General features: G+C 46.8%; 1 protein-coding gene across 1 annotated transcript in view; it reads left to right on the top strand.

The window, feature by feature from the left end:
* Positions 1–3,918: 3,918 nt before the first annotated feature.
* The window catches only part of UPK1A (uroplakin 1A), a 28,401-nt gene continuing 13,867 nt past the window's right edge, over positions 3,919–18,452 (top strand). The window contains exon 1 of the mRNA XM_048499269.1: positions 3,919–4,106. The gene's annotated coding sequence lies outside the window, so the exon portion shown is untranslated. The remainder of the gene's footprint in view (positions 4,107–18,452) is intronic.

The following is an 18,452-nucleotide window of genomic DNA, read 5'->3' as shown; positions in this document are numbered from 1 at the left end:
ATCCAGATCGATCTATTGGTAAGATTAACGATAAAAATGAAAGATTATATTTAAAATTAAAGAACTCATGCATGATAGAGAAACATTGCCCCCCCCCCAACACAAGCAAAATGCCAGCTGATGGGTAATGCTTGCCCCACGGCAAATAGGGCAGTGGGTAATCATGTCTAACATCCCTTCTCATTATGTGACCAAAGAACAACAGCCTCAGTTTAGTCATTTTGGTTTCTCAGGACAATTCAGGCTTGATTTGCTCTAGAACCCACTTATTTGTGTGGGGGGAGGGGGTTGGAAGTCCAACGTATCCACAACGTTCTCTTCCAATACCACATTTCAAAGGAATTGGCTTCCTTCCTGTCGCTTTCTTTGTTGTCTAGCTCAAGGTCTGCAACCTGTGGCTCTCCAGATATTCAAGGACTACAATTCCCATCAGCCCCTGCCAGCATGGCCAATTGTAGGGGCTGATGGGAATTGTAGTCCATGAACATCTGGAGAGCCACAGGTTGCAGACCCCGGGCTCAGCCTAGCTTAAACAATGGAATAGGGAATAAGGGGATACAGTGGCATGAACTAACTTGATTTTTGTAACCAGCAACATCCTCACAGTTAAAAAGCTTTCCTAGCTCCTCCCCAGTCTCAATCTCCTTCAGATTTGTTGGTGACTGTGGTTCCTTGGCTTCATGTGAGCATGCACCAAAATTGTACATTTATAGAAAACCTGACTGTGATCTCCATTACCCGACGTGGAGACAGCTAAGGCTGTCAACTGGTCCCAGAAAAGCCTGTCTTGGCCCTCCAATAGGAGTCTAATGAACAGAAATAGGCAGTTGACCTTTTTTATTTATTTATACCCCACCTTTCTCTACTGTAAGGAGACTCAAGGTGGCTTACAAGCTCCCTTCCCTTCCTCTCCCCGCAAAAAACACCTTGTGAGGTAGGTGGGGCTGAGTTCCAAAGAACTGTGACTAGCCCAAGGTCACCCAGCAGGAATGTAGGGGTGCAGAAAAACACCTGGTTCACCAGATAAGCCTCTGCCACTCAGGTGGAGGAGTGGGGAATCAAACCTGGTTCTCCAGATTAGAATCCACCTGCTCTTAACCACTGCACCATGCTGGCTTTTAGTGGTATGGAAGTGAGTAAGGTCACATGATAATTGCTGTAGATCAAACTGATATTAAAGAGCCTGCTAGAAGGATCAGTCAAAATGTTAGCAGGCCCTGTGACCTTTGGGAACACTGCAGGTAACACTGCTTCCATTAGTGGGCTCCTGGTAGGTCGAAATGTCTGGAAAAGGCTAGTTAATAAAAGACTTACCCATTTATGATCTGGCACTCCTTGGAACTAGGGAGGTCACCCAGCTAACAAAGGGCACTGCCTGCTTTCTCCTCCCTATGTGTTAATATGCTTTAAATAACTGAGTAAGGAGCATATGTCCAACAGGTGTAGCATCCCACTTCCTGGAAATACAGAGATGGGAAAGGTTTCTCTGCTAAGTCCAACACTTCAGGCATTTTTTAAGGAACAAGAAGAGGTCTTTATCTCCCCCTCACCCCAAGCTGGGAGTCCTCCTACTAGCTAACAAGCAAGGAAGCAAAAGGGCCAAATGGATAGGGGGGGAAATCTGGAATTATCAGAGGATGCAGTTAAGGAGTGTCTGCAGGAATGGCCCCCTTAACAGCATTTCCATGGGAGCAAATTGGCCAGGGAGCATCTTGGTTTTGCTCCAGGCCATGAAAAGCTTCACTGATTTCTGCCCATCCGTCTTCTGCTAAAAGCAGAAGGGCAGCAAAGCTGGGCTATTATTATTTTCTGATTAGATGATAATTCCACTCCCCTCTTCTCTTAAACGTTGGCGCAGATCCAGGGATTTTAACTCCCATCTCCCTTGAGGGTAATCACCGAAACCATTGTGGGAATGCAAGCCAGTACAACCCAGCTAAAAACGCACACAAGCCTCGCACCGGCATCGTCTGGAGCAGACGCCGGCAAAGCTTTTACTTTTCAAGAGTCAAGTGGCGTCAAAACACAGAGCGGAAAAAATCGACAGCGCCGGGAGGAGAGAAAAGCTATTTGCATAACCGAAAACATACAGCTTAAATGACTGCTAATTGACGCGTGGATCCGTCCATTAAGTTTCCACAGCCCAAATGTGGGTGGCTGCAAGTCACTTATGGGGAAGTGGTGCACGTGAGGCCTCACAATAATGTTTTGAGGGAAAGTTATAGGATCCGTGTATAAGTATATGGCAGAGGATAAAGAATTTGTGTTAAGAACGATGAAGCAAAAATGGGAGAAAGAAAATTTCTTGGAAGTAGAAAAATAGAAAGAATTATGGATAGCGTGATGAAGATAAAGATTGAAAAATATGTGGAATTAGAACGAAAGGTGATACTCAAATGGTATAGAACCCCAATACTGCTAGCCTATATGATTAAGGGATTAAGCCCAAAATGTTGGCACTGTGGAGAACAGAGAGCATATTATATTCATATGTGGATAGAATGTAAAGGGGTAAAAAAGTTTTGGGAAAACATTTTGAAAACATGTAAACAATGATTTATTAATAGTGGGGATAATAGATGATACAAGAGTAAACAGAACTTTGGAACCAATGTATAAAATGATGATCAGAGCAGCACATGCAGTGTTAGCGTTGGGCTGGAACGATAACAAGAAATGGACAGTCTCAAAATGGTTAGACTATATTTGGGAACAAATACAGCTACAAATTTTTGAGAGGCTGGCAAAAAATACACTATGGCAAGAGAAATTAGAAGATATTATGAAATTATGGACATTGTATGAGAAATGGATGGAAGAAGCCGGATTTAACGAAGAACTATGGAACAAGAGAATAAGAATGAACCCTCTGCTGCTTGCTTGAATAACCAATGAAAAGAAGGGGGGGAGAGGGGAGAAAAAGGAAAAATGTATAGTTTGAATAAACATATTGAATGTAACAAATAGAACAATATTCTATACAATAAAAAATTATTTAAAAAATAATGTTTTGCAGAGGATCTCTCTGCACAATTGATTTTGCGCACTGGCAAGTGTACTGGGCAACTGTTCCCTTTCTATAAAGCATCTCTTAAGAAGAGATCTCTTCACAATCTTTGTCACCGTTGCCTTCCCAACCTGGTGACTCATGCACGCCTCAACTTACAGTCTTCCTTTTACTTTTCAAAAGCCGTAGATTGTAGATCCTGTTGCAGAGTTAGGATCTAGCCAGGAAAAGCAGCCTGCCCTATGCTCCTATCCCAGTTCGCTCTGCCCAAATCAGCAGGTGGGCCATTTCTAGTGAAGAACGCGCTCACCTGCTGCTGATAACCACAGTTAAAGCTACAGTCAACAATGGCCTGGATGGGAAAATTGGCACTCCCAAAGCAGCCCCTGACCAGCACATGATTATTTCAGACTATAAATATTTCCATCGGCCGGGCTTTAATCTGTTGCCTGAAACAAACCAGCTCCTAGATTTCCCGAAATGTTTGAAATGGCTCGTCTTCTTCTGTCTTGATTTAATCCCTAGAATGGAATTGGGTTTGCCCCGCCCTCCCCTTAATGTGTTTTGTAGATTGCAGCAATAGATTATGGGATAGCCTGGAAATATAAAACAGGGTCATCTTTCAGAATTAAGCTGCTGCATTGATTGTCATCGGAATTAGGTTGCAATCCGGGCAGAGAGCTGCCCAGTTAATATCTGTGTGCCATTTGTGGCATCGGCCAGCGTGTTTTAAACTCTTCCATTTGGCTGGCAGCCTTCCAATGTACCTCTTCCATTTTCTCTCCTGTGTCGTGGGGCTTTTGCTGAACTCCTGCAGGGGAAATTCTTGCTCACAGTTAACCATCTGGATCTCACTAAGCCGGAGCAATCTTGGCTCTGATCTATCAACCTGTTCCTGGGTGGGGCATTGCCTAGGTGGCCCAGGAAGAGCAGAAGACAACCAATCTCGTCTCAGCTAGTGTCTTCAGACTCCAATCCAGAAAATCCAGTCCAGTCAAAAAACCCCTCACCCTTTACCTGGGTAAATGTATAAAGGGCAGCCCCCAATCTGGTTTATCTGGCAGAAACGGGTTGGAGTTGCCTTGTATATAGTGGACAGGTGAGTAAAGGTTTTGTTGAGCGGGGTGGGCAGAAGCAGCTGTTCAGAATTACACTTGCAAGCCTGTTGATTATTTTTAGGGGTATGAGAAGGTGTGTTGGTTACAGCTAAGTATCACATCTAATAACAAGCTGGCTGGCTCCTGTGTGTACATCAAAGGTGTATGAAGGGTGTACCAGTAGGTGAGGTAGAGGATCTCTGTTTACTTGCCGGTCTCCCCAGGTAGGTGGGGAAAATATTATTTTTTTAGTACTGCCTACTGAGAAAAGCAGAAATGCCTTTAAAAGCGAGGCCAATGAGAAAGAAGAAGAAGAAGAAGAAGAGTTTGGATTTATATCCCCCCTTTCTCTCCTGCAGGAGACTCAAAGGGGCTTACAATCTCCTTGCCCTTCCCCCCTCACAACAAACACCCTGTGAGGTAGGTGGGGCTGAGAGAACTACGAGAAGCTGTGACTAGCCCAAGGTCACCCAGCTGGCGTGTGTGGGAGTGCACAGGCTAATCTGAATTCCCCAGATAAGCCTCCACAGCTCAGGCGGCAGAGCTGGGAATCAAACCCGGTCCCTCCAGATTAGATACACGAGCTCTTAACCTCCTACGCCACTGCTGCTCCAAAGGAGAAGGTTCTAGAGAAGATGAAATTTTGAGAACTGCCAAATGACATTTTTGGGAATAAAAGCCCTCTCAAGCTCCTAAGACTGTAGACAATTCTGGAAGGGGAAATCTGGGATTGGGTGGGATTTCCATATTGTCCCTCTACCCCCTTTGCCGCTTGTTCTGTCTAAGAGTACATGACAACAATATCTGCCCCAACTGGAACGCCCCCAGGCAGGGAGGAGCTGCTACCTACTTGGGGTTCTCTAGGTACGTATGTAGAAAAATTAGACTTGTACCCATCTGCCCAAAAGCAGAAACAAATAATCAGTCTCATGAGGACCAAATCTGGCCCAGAAGGGAGGGTTGTTGGAATTAACTGAGTGTTGATTAAAGGAGGGGAGTTTGTCCTTGCCCCCAAAGATTCCTTGCTGTGGTTAGCATTCTGGTTGGGAAATTCTTGGGAGATTTGGAGGCGGGGTTTGGGGAGGGGAGGGACCTCCTGTAGAATCTGCCCCCCACATCAGCTACTTTCTCCAAGGAAAATTGATCTTTTTTCATCTGGAGATCACTTATGATTCTGGGAGGTCTCCAGATCCTCCCCCAATTCCACAGGGCGCAATTCTCTCTTCTCATGCTTTCAGTTTCTATGTTAAAGAGGCAGGTCAATTCATTTTGGGATCGGTCGTCATCAATATGCTGGCAATACCTAGCTGTATATATCCTTAGCCAAGTCTCCTGGTGATGTAGTACAAGTCCCACATAGGTCCCAGGCTGCTGTGGTTAACTGGATAAAAGTTAGCAAATTGAAACGAAATCCTGAAAAGACAGAGGTAATACTGGGTGAGAAGGTGGAGGTTTTGAAGGACATTGTTATTGCCAGTTTTGATCGAGTTCAACTGATCCTTGCTGACTCAGTTAAGAGCCTTAAGAAGAAGAAGAGTTGGATTTATATCCCCCCTTTCTCCCCAATAAGGGGACTCAAAGGGACTTACAAACTCTTTTCCCTTCCCCCTCACAACAAACACCCTGAGGTAGGTGGGGCTGAGAGAGCTCTGAAGAACTGTGACTAGCCCAAGGTCACCCAGCTGGCATGTGTTGGAGTGCACAAGCTAATCTAGTTCGCCAGATAAGCTTCCAGAACTCGTGCCAGAATGCGGAATCAACCCCGGTTCTCCAGATTAGAGTGCACCTTCTCTTAACCACTACACTACGCTGGCTCTCAGCAGGTTACACTGGATCCAACCTTGTTATTGGAAAAGCATATGAATATATTATTGGAAAAGCACATGAATGCAGTTGCCCCTCCCCCCTCAAAAGGGCTTTCTTCTAACTCCGTGGTGGCAAACCTTTGGCACTCCAGATGTTATGGACTACAATTCCCATCAGCCCCTGCCAGCATGGCCAATTGGCCATGCTGGCAGGGGCTGATGGGAATTGTAGACCATGACATCTGGAGTGCCAAAGGTTCTAACTCATTCTGGCTCATAAGATGGTCTCTTACCTTGATATGGCTGATTTGGCCATCTGAATCCATGCCACAGTAACATTGAGACTAAACTACTATAAAGCATTGTATGTATGATAATGGAGGCCTCCCTTTAAAATCAACTTGGATGCTCCAACAACTACAGACTTCCAGAGCTCTGCCACTGGATGGAACAAGTATATCACTCCCATTCTGCAGGCTCTCTGTTCTTCTGCAAATGCCAGCCTGCAAATGGGCACAATGAACAATTGCCCGTACACACGCCTTCTCCACTGTGGTTTCTGCCTTTTGGCGTGGCTTCCCTGAGAAGGTCAGGAAGGCTCTCCCTCACCTGGCTTTTTGCAAACTATGCGAAACTGGGTTATTTGAGATGGCTTTTCGGCATAGGTAATAGGGTTGCGCTGTACAAAACAGTTTAAAAATTGCTTGTCTAAATGATTGTGGTTTATACTGCTGCGTTCAGCTTATTGTAAATAAGATCTTATGTCATTTTTGTGCATCTTTTAAACTGTCATGTTCACACTTATGCTATGCTCCAGTTCTGTCTGGTGGTTCCAGACTGCTACCATTTTAGTGCATTGTTTATTGAAAGTCCTGTTTTGTTGACTGTATGGACTCGTAATGTGTAATCCACCTTGAGTCCCAGTCAGACAGGCAGGCTATAAGTAGCATAAATAAATTCCTTGCAGACTGTATATTTTCTTAGTCCTTTGCGAAGCAGTGTCAGCTGCAGTCCTAATGATGCTTTCCTGGAAGTATGCCCCACTGAATAATATGGGACTTATTACGTTTCTTATTTATTTCATGTTATTTATAACCTGCCCTTTTCCAGCAAGACGGGCTCAAGGCGGCTTACAACATATATGAGTGTGTGCAGTGGTGGGATTCAAATAATTTAACAACCGGTTGTTTACAATACGGTGACCAGACGTCCCGCTTTTGGCGGGACAGTCCCGCCTTAAGACAATTTGTCCCGCGTCCCACGGGTTTTTTGAAGTGTCCCAATTTTTGGAAGGCTGCCGCACTGCCTTCTGGGGTAGCCCAGAAGGCAGTGCTGGTAACCTCCTGACCACAGGAGCCTTACTGCCTTTTGGGAAGCTCCTGGTTTCTCCATCCCTGTCACAGGGCGGGAACCAGAGGCCTTAGACAGTGATCTTGGCTCGGCTAACAACCGGTTCTGCCGAAGTGGTGCGAACCTACTGAATCCCACCACTGAGTGTGGGTGTGTGTGTGTGTGTCCTAAGACATAATTCCCTAAGAAATGGAACATGAGTCGATGACTCACTTCCCAGCCATGGAAGGGAGTCCTGTACGGCGATTGGTTAGAAGCCAAGCCACGCACTGCCCTCCTGGCCCTGGCTCCACCCTTCCCATTTCTCCACCTGCCTTACCCTCTCCCCAAAGACCAATCCAGGCCAGCTGAGCAGTGGCAACTTGCAGCTCACTGCCCTGCCAACCCCAGCACCACCCTTCCCATCCCCCTTTCTGCCCTCCCCTCACCCCTAGGGCCAAGCTGAGCGGGCAAGGCAGTGCCGGCAGGCCACCCGCTGCCCCACTGGCCCTGGCACCACCTTCCCCATCCCCCCGCCAGCCCTCTCCTTGCCTCAAAGACCAGCCCTCCCAAGCGTCCTCCAACCCAGCACCACCCTCCCCATTCCCCCACCCACCCCCCAAAGACCAAGGTGGGCCTACAAAGGCATGGGTGGTGAGTTGCCCTCCCACCTGGCCTGGCACAAGACTCCTCACTCCCCTGCCCACCCTTTCCCAGCCCCCACAGACCAAATCTCCAACGGGAGGAGAACCAGAGCTACAACCCCCTTAACCTAGCTGCCAGACCTTGAGAAGAATGGAGAGGGGGTAAGGTGGAGTGGTGATGGAAGAAATGGGATAGGGGGGGCTACTCAGAGCAGACAGGATTTTGTGTGCCCCCACTTCCCTCCTTGTCAGTCTTAAAACCCATTGTAAAGCTTAAAGGTTCCCCCCTTTTCTAGAGCCCATTGCATTCCCCCCTGCAATGGACTTTACTGCTAGTATAACACATACAGGTTAAAACAGATAATTAAATCCATAGTCCTGGTCTAACTAACACAGTGCAACATGAGATAGCTCGCTGACTACGCTTCTATATGGTAATGGTGGCAAACCAATGGTAACAGGGAGGCCATACGGCATGTAGCCGTCTCAATTCCTTCAAAAGGAAGGAGATCAAGATGGGGGGGAAGAGGAGGGGGAAGGGAGGGAGGGAGGCCAGCTACCATTGCTTAAGATTGCTTCCCTAGTCCTAGAGTTGGAAGGCATCTCAGAGGCCTTTTCCCTGTGCTCAGCGCAGCCAATCCAAAGCTTGGCTATCCCTCCAGAAGCCCGCTCGGTCTTTGTTTGAAGATTTCAGCAAGAGAAAGTCCACCCACGTAACCTAGATAAATGTTCAAACCATTCGTACTGTTAGGAAACCGCTTGCTGAAATTCACTAGATCTCGTCTGCTATATGTGGATAAATGAAGCAGCGGGGGGCAGGGGCAAGGGCCCGGGGGGGGGGGGAGTCTGCCCTCTTCCATGTGACAACCATGTAGTTCCCTGGCTGGGTTCAATCTGACTAGTTTGTATCTGTGCTGTTCTACCCGTCTGTATCAGGTGGATACGAGCGGGATATGATGAGCTGCGTTGGTATTATGGGTGGTTGAAGAAGAAACTAGATCGAGAGAATGTTTTCTTCTCTCTCCTAAAACATTAGATTTTGTGGTTCCCCAATGAAGTAGATGGGCAAGAGATTCGGGACAGATAAGAGGAAATCTTATTCAACAAGTAATTACATTATGGAATTCACTGCCAGTGGACACAGTGACAGCAGAGGCGGAGTGCTCATGGGGACATGTCGAGTCACATGTCCCCAGGCACATGCCAGCTGGTCATATGGGGGCGTAGAATCGCCCCCCCTCCCCTCGGCCCAGCTCTGCCAGGCTGCTCAAGGCACAGCCCACGGCAGGCTCCTGCCGGCTAAGGTAGGTGGGGGCAGGGGCAGGGGGTGCGGGCAGCCGGAGCAGGTGTTGCCCCAGGCGCCATTTTCCCACCCTATGCCTCTGAGTGACAGCCATGAATATGGATGACTGTAAAAGGGGGAAGGGTGAAAAGATTAATGGAGTTTATTCATTCATCAGACTATCCAGTTATATTAGTGTTTTGTTAACCATGGTGACTAAAGGCAACTTACCTATTCAGACACCGAGCCTCTGAAACCCAGCACTAGTAGGCTATGTCAAAGGACTGTCTTGGCCCTCTATATGTTGGCTCCCAGGGTTATAGAAGACTGAATTATGGTCTAGATGCAGTGCCGGATTTACTTATAGGCTTGGCAGGCTGAAGCCCAGGGTCCCAAAATCTAGGGGGCCTCCCACCAAGATGTATAATACTTTTGACACTGTCATAGGCTTTCCTTATACATGCTGTCATAATGCACTGTAGTCTCCAAATAACCCTTCAGTAATTTTTCGTGCACTCCAATTCAGAATAATACCATCCTAACCCGATAACTATTGATTTCTGTATTGATGTTGTCCTTTCAAGACTTCACCAACGTGGACCCCATTTTGTGAGAACGCCCCTTCATGTTTTCCTTTCGAATAACTGAAGATCGATTTTACTTTTTATTTTCAAATTCTGATCTAAGCACGAGCAAAAGAGTTGAAAGTGGCTCTTATGTCCTTTAGAGGAGGAATTGGGAACTGTGGGATTTTAAACACCTGTCATCCTCCTCGGTTTTACTCAGTTTTGTGAAACATTCTTCCATCTCCCTCTAGTCATGAGGGTGGGGGATTGGGAGGGGTCTCAAACTGGAATAGCCTAAGGCTAGGTGTCAAACTCGCGGCCCTCCAGATGTTATGGACTACAGTTCCCTTCATGCTGGCAGGGGATGATGGGAACTGTAGTCCATAACATCTGGAGGGCCGCGAATTTCACCTGTGGCCTAAGGCCTCTCTTCACCTAAATCCAGCACTGTCTGTCACCCCTGGTCCAAGCCAGTAAAGCTCTTTTTTTGAGAAAGGTGAGCACAGGTAGAGCAAATATTAACCACTGTCGCTGGGAATTAAGTATATGTAGAAGCCAGGATGTGACCAGTGAGGGCAAAGGCGTAGATGCAATGGGGACATGATGGTGAACCTATGGCACGGGTTCCAGAGGTGGCACTCAGAGCCCTCTCTGTGGACACGTACAGAGTGTCCCCCCCCCCACACACACACACACATCTAGGCTGGCCTGGGCCACTGAAACTCGATTATTAGCATTAAACCTAAGACCTAGTTTTGGGGAAGCAGTGTAGGTAACCCTGTTAAGCGCTGTTAAACCCCACTGATTTTCATGCGAAGAACTAAAGCGTAATCCTTTACCTGGGAGTAAGCTCGATTGCTGGCAATGGGGCTTGCTTCTGAGTAACCCTCCTAGGGTTGTGATTCACTCGTTGGAAGAGTTGCACGGTTGCTTCAAAGCAAAGCCACCGACTACCACCCAGCTTACTCCTGAGTAATGCGCGCCTCAGAGCCAACCGTTTTTTCTTAACTAAAACCTCAGAATTCAGGTTCAATTGCTGTGTTGGCACTTTGCAATAAATAAGTGGGTTTTGGGTTGCAGTTGGGCACTCGACCTCGAAAAGGTTCACCATCACTGACCTAGAGATTTGAACCTGGAACCACGGGCCACTGAACAAGCAAATTTTTCTCCCAGTCCTTTGTTTATGCTTTTTGGGTGGTTTGTATAACAAAGATGAGAGCTCTACCATTTGTAGAGATGGTCTTAGAAAGATGGCGGGATCCTAATCTGCAGGCTTGGGAGGGAGTGGACCTGAACAGACAAAAGAATGGGAAAAGATGACTGAAAAAGCCAAGTTGGAGATTGTGGGACCAGGGTGAACAAAAGGCATGGAGAACAGGGACTGAAGACGGTAATCAGGTGAGATTGAGCAGAATAGCGGATAGAATCCAATTTCATTAGATTGCTTTGGGTCATCCCTAAAATGAAAGATATGGGTTTGATCCACAAGAATCTTCTCCCATGCAAAACCCATTGGTGGAATGCCAGCGTGGTGTAGTGGTTAAGAGCAGGTGGATTCTAATCTGGAGAACTGGGTTTGATGCCCCACTCCTCCACCTGAGTGGCAGAGGCTTATCTGGTGAGCCAAATGTGTTTCCGCACTCCTACGTTCCTGCTGGGTGATCTTGGGCTAGTCACAGTTCTTGGGAACTCTTTCAGCCCCACTACCTCACTAGGTGTCTGTTGTGGGGAGAGGAAGGGAAAGGAGCTTGTAAGCCACCTTGAGTCTCCTTACAAGAGAGAAAGGTGGGATATAAATCCAAACTTCTACTCCTTCTACTACTATTACTACTACTTCTACTATTCTTCTTCATCATCATCATTGTTATCATGGGCTGTGCAAACACTTTTGGAAAAATAAAATATGTAGAAGACGTGGGAGGGATATTGACTTTGGTATCCGGCTCAGCCACTTGGATTGCGTAAACAAAATGTAACTAATAAAGCAAGGTCAAGTGGAATTTCTAGCTTCTCACTGGCCACCAGAAATAAGTTGAACTGGAGATTGCAGCAAGTGATTTTAACCTCATAAACACATTCCACTGAGGGGAGAGTGGGGGTTGCAAATTTGTAACAGGTTGAGATGCTTAAGCCAGATCTTAGTTTCAAATCAACGTTCGTTAAGTGGGCTGCATTTTACAAACAGTCCCATTATTCAGAAAACGAGAGCCTGCAATCCTTGTCTATGACTGCAAAGAGAACTGGTTATTTGTGTGGCAGGGTGTGTTGCAGGTTCACAAAAGCTATCTTTTTTACTTCTCCATGCAAATCTTCTGACACTGATGGGTTGAATCGGTGCAGATGTTCGGCTGCGCAGAGAACAACAGAGGACAACATGATGCTTACAAGCCAGCCTCTGTGAGGGAAAGGAGAGTTGTCGGTTTGTGGGGCTCCATCCCCCAAATCTCCAGAAATACCCCAACTCAAGGCTGGCAACCCTAGTTCAGAATTCCAGTTTTTCCCTGGCTTACTCAATGAAAAGGAAAAGAAAACCTTGAGAGTTTGACAGCGTAATGTGTTATCTATATTGCATTTCTAAACGTCTTACTTAAAATATGGTATTGTGGCTCTTAATGCGCCCAGTGATCAATTGGTCTTCATCCGTTACATGCCCCATTACTTAGAACCCACTCGGGGGCCATTTTCACAAGCAGCCCTTCAGTTAGCTTTGCGTTTCCCATGTCTCAAATGGAGAAGTTTGGGTTTAAATCATAACGTGCATGCTAATTTAAGAATAGATGTTTCCTGCTTCCATCTGCAGCCGCCACAAATGATACATCGCAGCCGTAGTCAGTGTTACTTCTGGAACATTCCTGAGTATAAAAAAACCTCTCTTGTTCCACAATATAGCCTAGATCTGTTTTTGTACAGAACTCCGTTTTGGTTGCAGATGCAGGGTTGAATCTGTCCTGACAAAATACTATACACCTAGGGCGTTTTCCCACTTACCTCCCTTCTGCGTTGCTGCGCGCTTCTCTCAGCGTCCATTCAAGCGCTGGCGCCTGGCTTCTACGACCCATACGTTGCAATGAGCGCCTGGAATGACACGCGCTGAGGGGGCGCGAGACAGCAGCAGCGTCGGGGTGGCTGCGTAGTCGCTGCCCCTGTAGTGGGGAGGCGAGGGACCCGCACTACTTGCACGCAACAAAGGGTAAGTGGGAAAACGCCCCTAGCTGTCCAATTTTTATTTTTAAAAAATTCTTAAATGATCTGTATATAGATTGTACAGGAAAAAAAGAACTGTGACAAGGGGAAAAAAACATAGAAGTCCATAGTTTATAAAATTATCATAATTAAGTGAAAATGCATTAACATTATTGTACTGTGACAGAATATGTGGAACTGGAATATGCCAGATCATCTCAGTGCTTGTGGATGACAAGACCGAGAAGTTTGGTTCTGTCTGAACAAAATTCATGTCCAGTAGCACCCAAGAGACCAAGACATTTCCCAGTTTTCATGAGGCAAAGCCCGTTTTGCCAGATTCAGAAGTCAGTCACTGCCACAACTCTCTAGGTATCTTTCTAGAATAAGTTCACCTCACCCCTAAAAGGATGAGGACCATACCAGTCAGAAATTCAAACGTACACCCAGTAGGCTGCTACATGTTCTTCTTTAAAGAAGGGGCTATTTGTTCACAGGTACATTGGGAGTGGGAGGGATATTTCGTTGGTCAGGCTTGAATGGCCGGTTCCTGTCTGTCCCCTTTTTGGATGTTGCAATTTTGACTCTCTTCCCCCCATCCCCTGGAATCTTTACAATGCTGTCTAGTAGGTCTGTCCCACCTGACTGGTTAAACTGGCCTTTTGTGGTCCAAACTGGTCCCAAATCGATACCTGAGGATAAACATTACCCTGCCTGAGTACACAGCCGGCCGAGTAACTGCTGCCTCCCCTTCTTTTCCCAGTGTTGTTAACTAGCTTCCTTGAGGTAGGAAGACATGCTATATTGTGTTGTGTCACAGACAAAAACAAATCACTTCTGTGATTCTCTAGGAACTGTTTGTTTACCTGTCATTGTCTGGAAATGCTGAAGGAACACTGTTACAGAGTATACAAACAAATTTGAACAGTGTTTATCAGTTTCTGGTTTGTCTGCTTCAGGCCTAGCTCAGCCTGTCTCCTTTAGATGGAACATCAGCAACTGGCTACGAGCTGGGAGGCAATTCTGCAAACCTGTTATAAAGTTGAGAAATGCAATAAGAGGCAACATAATCTGCCATCTGTAGATACAGGGCAGTCTGTAGTTTTCAAAAGTTATCTTCCATGGATGCATTTCTACAGCGCCCCATTTTTTGTAAGTAAGGCCTTTACTGGCATATACAAGATGACACAATAATACTTATAAAATACACAATGAGCTGGAACACATTTCTTCAGCTAAAAAGCTTAATTGGTAAATGTCAAATATTAATAACAATTATATAGTATTGCTAGCAATACTAATATAATATTGCTAACCATTTAAAAGTTTGTATCCATCTAGGCCAGTGGTGGCGAACCTATGGCACAGGTGCCAGAGGTGGCACTCAGAGCTCTTTGTGGGCATGCGTGCCCAGAGTTCATCATGGGGGGCGGAAAATCATACCCCCACACACACATGCATCTAGGCTGGCCTGGGCACGATCCTTTACCTGGGAGTAAGCTCTGTTGCTGGCAATGGGGCTTGCTTCTGAGTAAACCCTCCTAGGGTTGTGATTCACCCATTCGAAGCATTGCACGGTTGCTTCACCAAGCTTACTCCTGAGTAATGCGCACCTCAGAGCCAACCATTTTTCCTAAACTAAAACTTCAGTATTCAGGTTAAATTGCCATGTTGGCACTTTGCGATAAATAAGTGGGTTTTGAGTTGCAGTTTGGGCACTCGGTCTCAAAAAGGTTCACCATCACTGATCTAGGCTTGTGTCTATAATGTTTAACAGAACGTAAGAACATAAGAACATAAGAACAAGCCTGCTGGATCAGACCAGAGTCCATCTAGTCCGGCACTCTGCTACTCGCAGTGGCCCACCAGGTGCCTTTGGGAGCTCACAGGCAGGATGTGAAAGCAATGGCCTTCTGTGGCTGTTGCTCCCGATCACCTGGTCTGTTAAGGCATTTGCAATCTCAGATCAAAGAGGATCAAGATTGGTAGCCATAAATCGACTTCTCCTCCATAAATCTGTCCAAGCCCCTTTTAAAGCTATCCAGGTTAGTGGCCATCACCACCTCCTGTGGCAGCATATTTCGCTACATTCTTACAAACGGTGGGATCAAGGTTGTCCAAGATTAGAGGAATCTTAAGAGCATCAGTTAATTGGCTGTATAGGAGTGGAGACAAGGAGGATTGGTTCATTCTAACTTTTCAAATCTTGCACAATGAAAGAGAGTGTGATCGAGTGTCTCAATTTGGCCCGAGTTACATGGACATAGTCTCCTTTGTCTATTTGTTGGTATCTACCATAGAGAAGCATGGAGGGTATTATGTTAAATTGGACAAGCGTCATACCTTTTCTTTGTTTTGGATTTACAAGCCAGAAGAAATAGTTGGCTATGTGCCCTTGTTCCATAGGAATGAGCAGGGTTAAGGGAGAACACGATTTTCTCGCGGCAGCTATCATGTCACAATGCTCATGTCCTAAAAGCTTAGTTTTCAAGCAGCTAAACGCCTCGGACAGAGTAAGAGGATATAGTGGCTCTAGTGAGAGGCCGATGGTACCAATTTTTTCTTCAACTAACTTCATCTATCTGGATGCCAGAGAATCAGAAAGCATCAGATGGAGTAAACTGGAACGATCCTGTGAATAATGAATACGCAACCAATATTTGACTATTCTCAGGAGCAGCAGTGGCGTAGGAGGTTAAGAGCTCGTGTATCTAATCTGGAGGAACCGGGTTTGATTCCCAGCTCTGCCGCCTGAGCTGTGGAGGCTTATCTGGGGAATTCAGATTAGCCTGTGCACTCCAACACACGCCACTGGGTGACCTTGGGCTAGTCACAGCTTCTCGGAGCTCTCTCAGCCCCACCTACCTCACAGGGTGTTTGTTGTGAGGGGGGAAGGGCAAGGAGATTGTCAGCCCCTTTGAGTCTCCTGCAGGAGAGAAAGGAGGGATATAAATCCAAACTCTTCCTCTTCTCTTCTTCTCAGCCAGGCCATTGTGACATGGGAAATTTGCCCTAGTTCTAAACAGAGGGCTGCATACGGAGCACAGTTGGGTAAGCCCATGATTTTGTGAAAGAAACAGGACTGGGATGTATTTAGAGTTTTATTCGCTGCTCCGATCCAAATCGGAGCTGGGGTCCACATTTAGCATTAAATACTTCCAGTGCAGATGGTACATGTTGGTGAGTTGAAGAAAAAGCGCTAGATGGCTAAACCCATTTGAAACCCAAATAGAGAGCCAGTGTGGCATAGTGGTTTGAGCGTCAGTCTAGGACAGTGGTGGCGAACCTATGGCACTCCAGATGTGCATGGACTACAATTCCCATCAGCCCCTGCCAGCATGACCAATTGGCTGCTGGGAATGGTAGTCCATGAGCATCTGGAGTGCCATAGGTTCACCACCACTGGTCTAGGATGTATGAGACCTGGGACTGAATGGAAGCTTGCTGGGTGATTTTGGGCAAGCCACACACTCTGTAGTTCAGCTGCGTGTTTGCAGCCTGTGGGATATGATTGACAATAAGGCCTCCCTGACCACTGGTCAAGAGGTGGGGGGAGGGTTGCCAGATCCAGATTGGGGAACTCCTGGAGACTTGGGGATGGAGCCTGGGAAAAGCAGAGACCTCAGTGGAGCACAATGCCATAGAGGTCACCCTCCAAAGCATCCATTTTCTCCAGGGGATCTGATCTTTGTATTCTGGACAGGAGGATCTCCAGGTCCCACTTGGAGGCTGACATTCCTAGTTGCCTACTCTGGCCTGAGAAATTCCTGGAGATTTATTGGCAGTGGTGGGATCCAAACATTTTAGTAACAGGTTCCCATGGTGGTGGGATTCAAACTGTGGCGTAGCACCAATGGGGATGGGCGGGGCACAGCGAGGGCATGGCCAGGCATTCCGGGGGTGGGGCTGTGGCAAGGACGCAGCCGCTCCGCCCGGTCGCCCGGGCAGAAGCGAATGCAGCAGGCGCAGGCTGCCACGCACGCCGGTGCACCTCCTGCTAGACTGCTTCAAGCTCTGCGCGCTACTGCTGAGAGGAGTAGCAAAAGGGCAAAAATCCGCGTGGCAAAATCACCAGTGTGCCCCTCTTGGCACACACAAATAATTAGTAACCTACTCTTGGGAACCTGTGAGAACCTGCTGGATCCCACCTCTGTTTATTGGGTAATGGTAGAGGGAAGAATGTGGCAAGAGATTTTTTTTCCCCTGACAAAGTTTTATTTTGGAAAACGCATTCTGGCGTTTCTTTTTCCCTGAAATGTTTTCCAAACATTTCCTGCTTGCCCGTGTGGAAAGGAGGAAACATTTAAATTTTCCTGCCCGTTTTTGCAGTCTCCTCCGCGCCTCTTCTATTCTGATACTTTTGATCCGGCTGCCATTTGAGGGTGATGCTCTGGCTGCCTGCCATCTTGTGATGTTCCCCAAGCACATTTTCTCCCCTGGCTGTAAAACTGTGTGTGATTTTCCTCACCTACATACAAGAATAAACTCATTGTAGACTCCCCATTACAGGAAATTGCTGTGTTCCTTTTTTCTGTTTCTTTTTGTCTGTGGAGGATTCGATGCCATGGAGACACACGCATTCAAATAATGGAATCCTTGACATGCCACTTTATATGGTGTAGTAGTGCACTGCCGACCCGGCAGTGCCGTAGTAGAACGTTGGCACGCCAACGGACCTGCGGCCTTGCCGGTTGCATCGCACCCCCACTCCTCATCCCCATGAGTCACAGGTGCATTGAACTGTCTGGCTCAATCACCGGGCGCAGGGACAATAGTGATCTTGCCCCAGGTGAGGATTGAGCTCAGGCAATGGCTGCTTCTCGCCGCGTAGCAGATGAGATCATGCATCACCTGATGATCTCCCGACCTCCCGCTCTCCCGGAACTCCCCAGTCCTCCCCTCCTACGCGCTGATAGAGTAACAATAAAAGGTGCCAGGAACGGCAGGCGGGAGATTCGCTAGGAACGGACGGCCTCCGGTCTCCCGCTGCTGGCGATCTCCACCAGATGTTATCTCCGCGTCTCGTCTCGTTCTTACGCTGACCGCGTGGGTCGACTACAATATGGGGATGGAGCAGATTCTTGTGGTTATTAGCATTATATTCTTATACTATTATATTCTGATTTAAAATACCATTGAAGGGGTAGTGATTTTTTTTGGTATAGTTCTGAATTTCTTGAAAATTTGCCTTTGCACTTTGTGTGCATGCTGACCAATGGAACCGAACCACTTACACCCAATCGTAGCGCAAGCAACAGTAAGATCCAATCACAGAGCCAGAACTTCAACAAGAAGGAAGAGACTCTGAGAATTAACAAAGCTTGGCTACCAGTACTTAAAAACACCACAATCAAAGGCCAAGGTCATGCTAGGTCCATGGACAATGAACTCCACCCAGACACAGGATTTGCATTCACTAATACGGTTGCTACTGCAGAGAATGCAAATACAAATGTAAATGGACTGAAAACCCCGCCCCACAATACAATGCTGTCAGGGTCTGTTCTCCCGCCGTGTCTGACAGTGAGGAAGGATGATG

This window comes from Sphaerodactylus townsendi, linkage group LG06, assembly GCF_021028975.2.
Source record: "Sphaerodactylus townsendi isolate TG3544 linkage group LG06, MPM_Stown_v2.3, whole genome shotgun sequence".
In the NCBI taxonomy this organism is placed as follows: Eukaryota; Metazoa; Chordata; class Lepidosauria; order Squamata; family Sphaerodactylidae; genus Sphaerodactylus; species Sphaerodactylus townsendi.
Note: the sequence above shows the minus strand (reverse complement) of the source record. Positions and strands in the feature narration are given on the sequence as shown.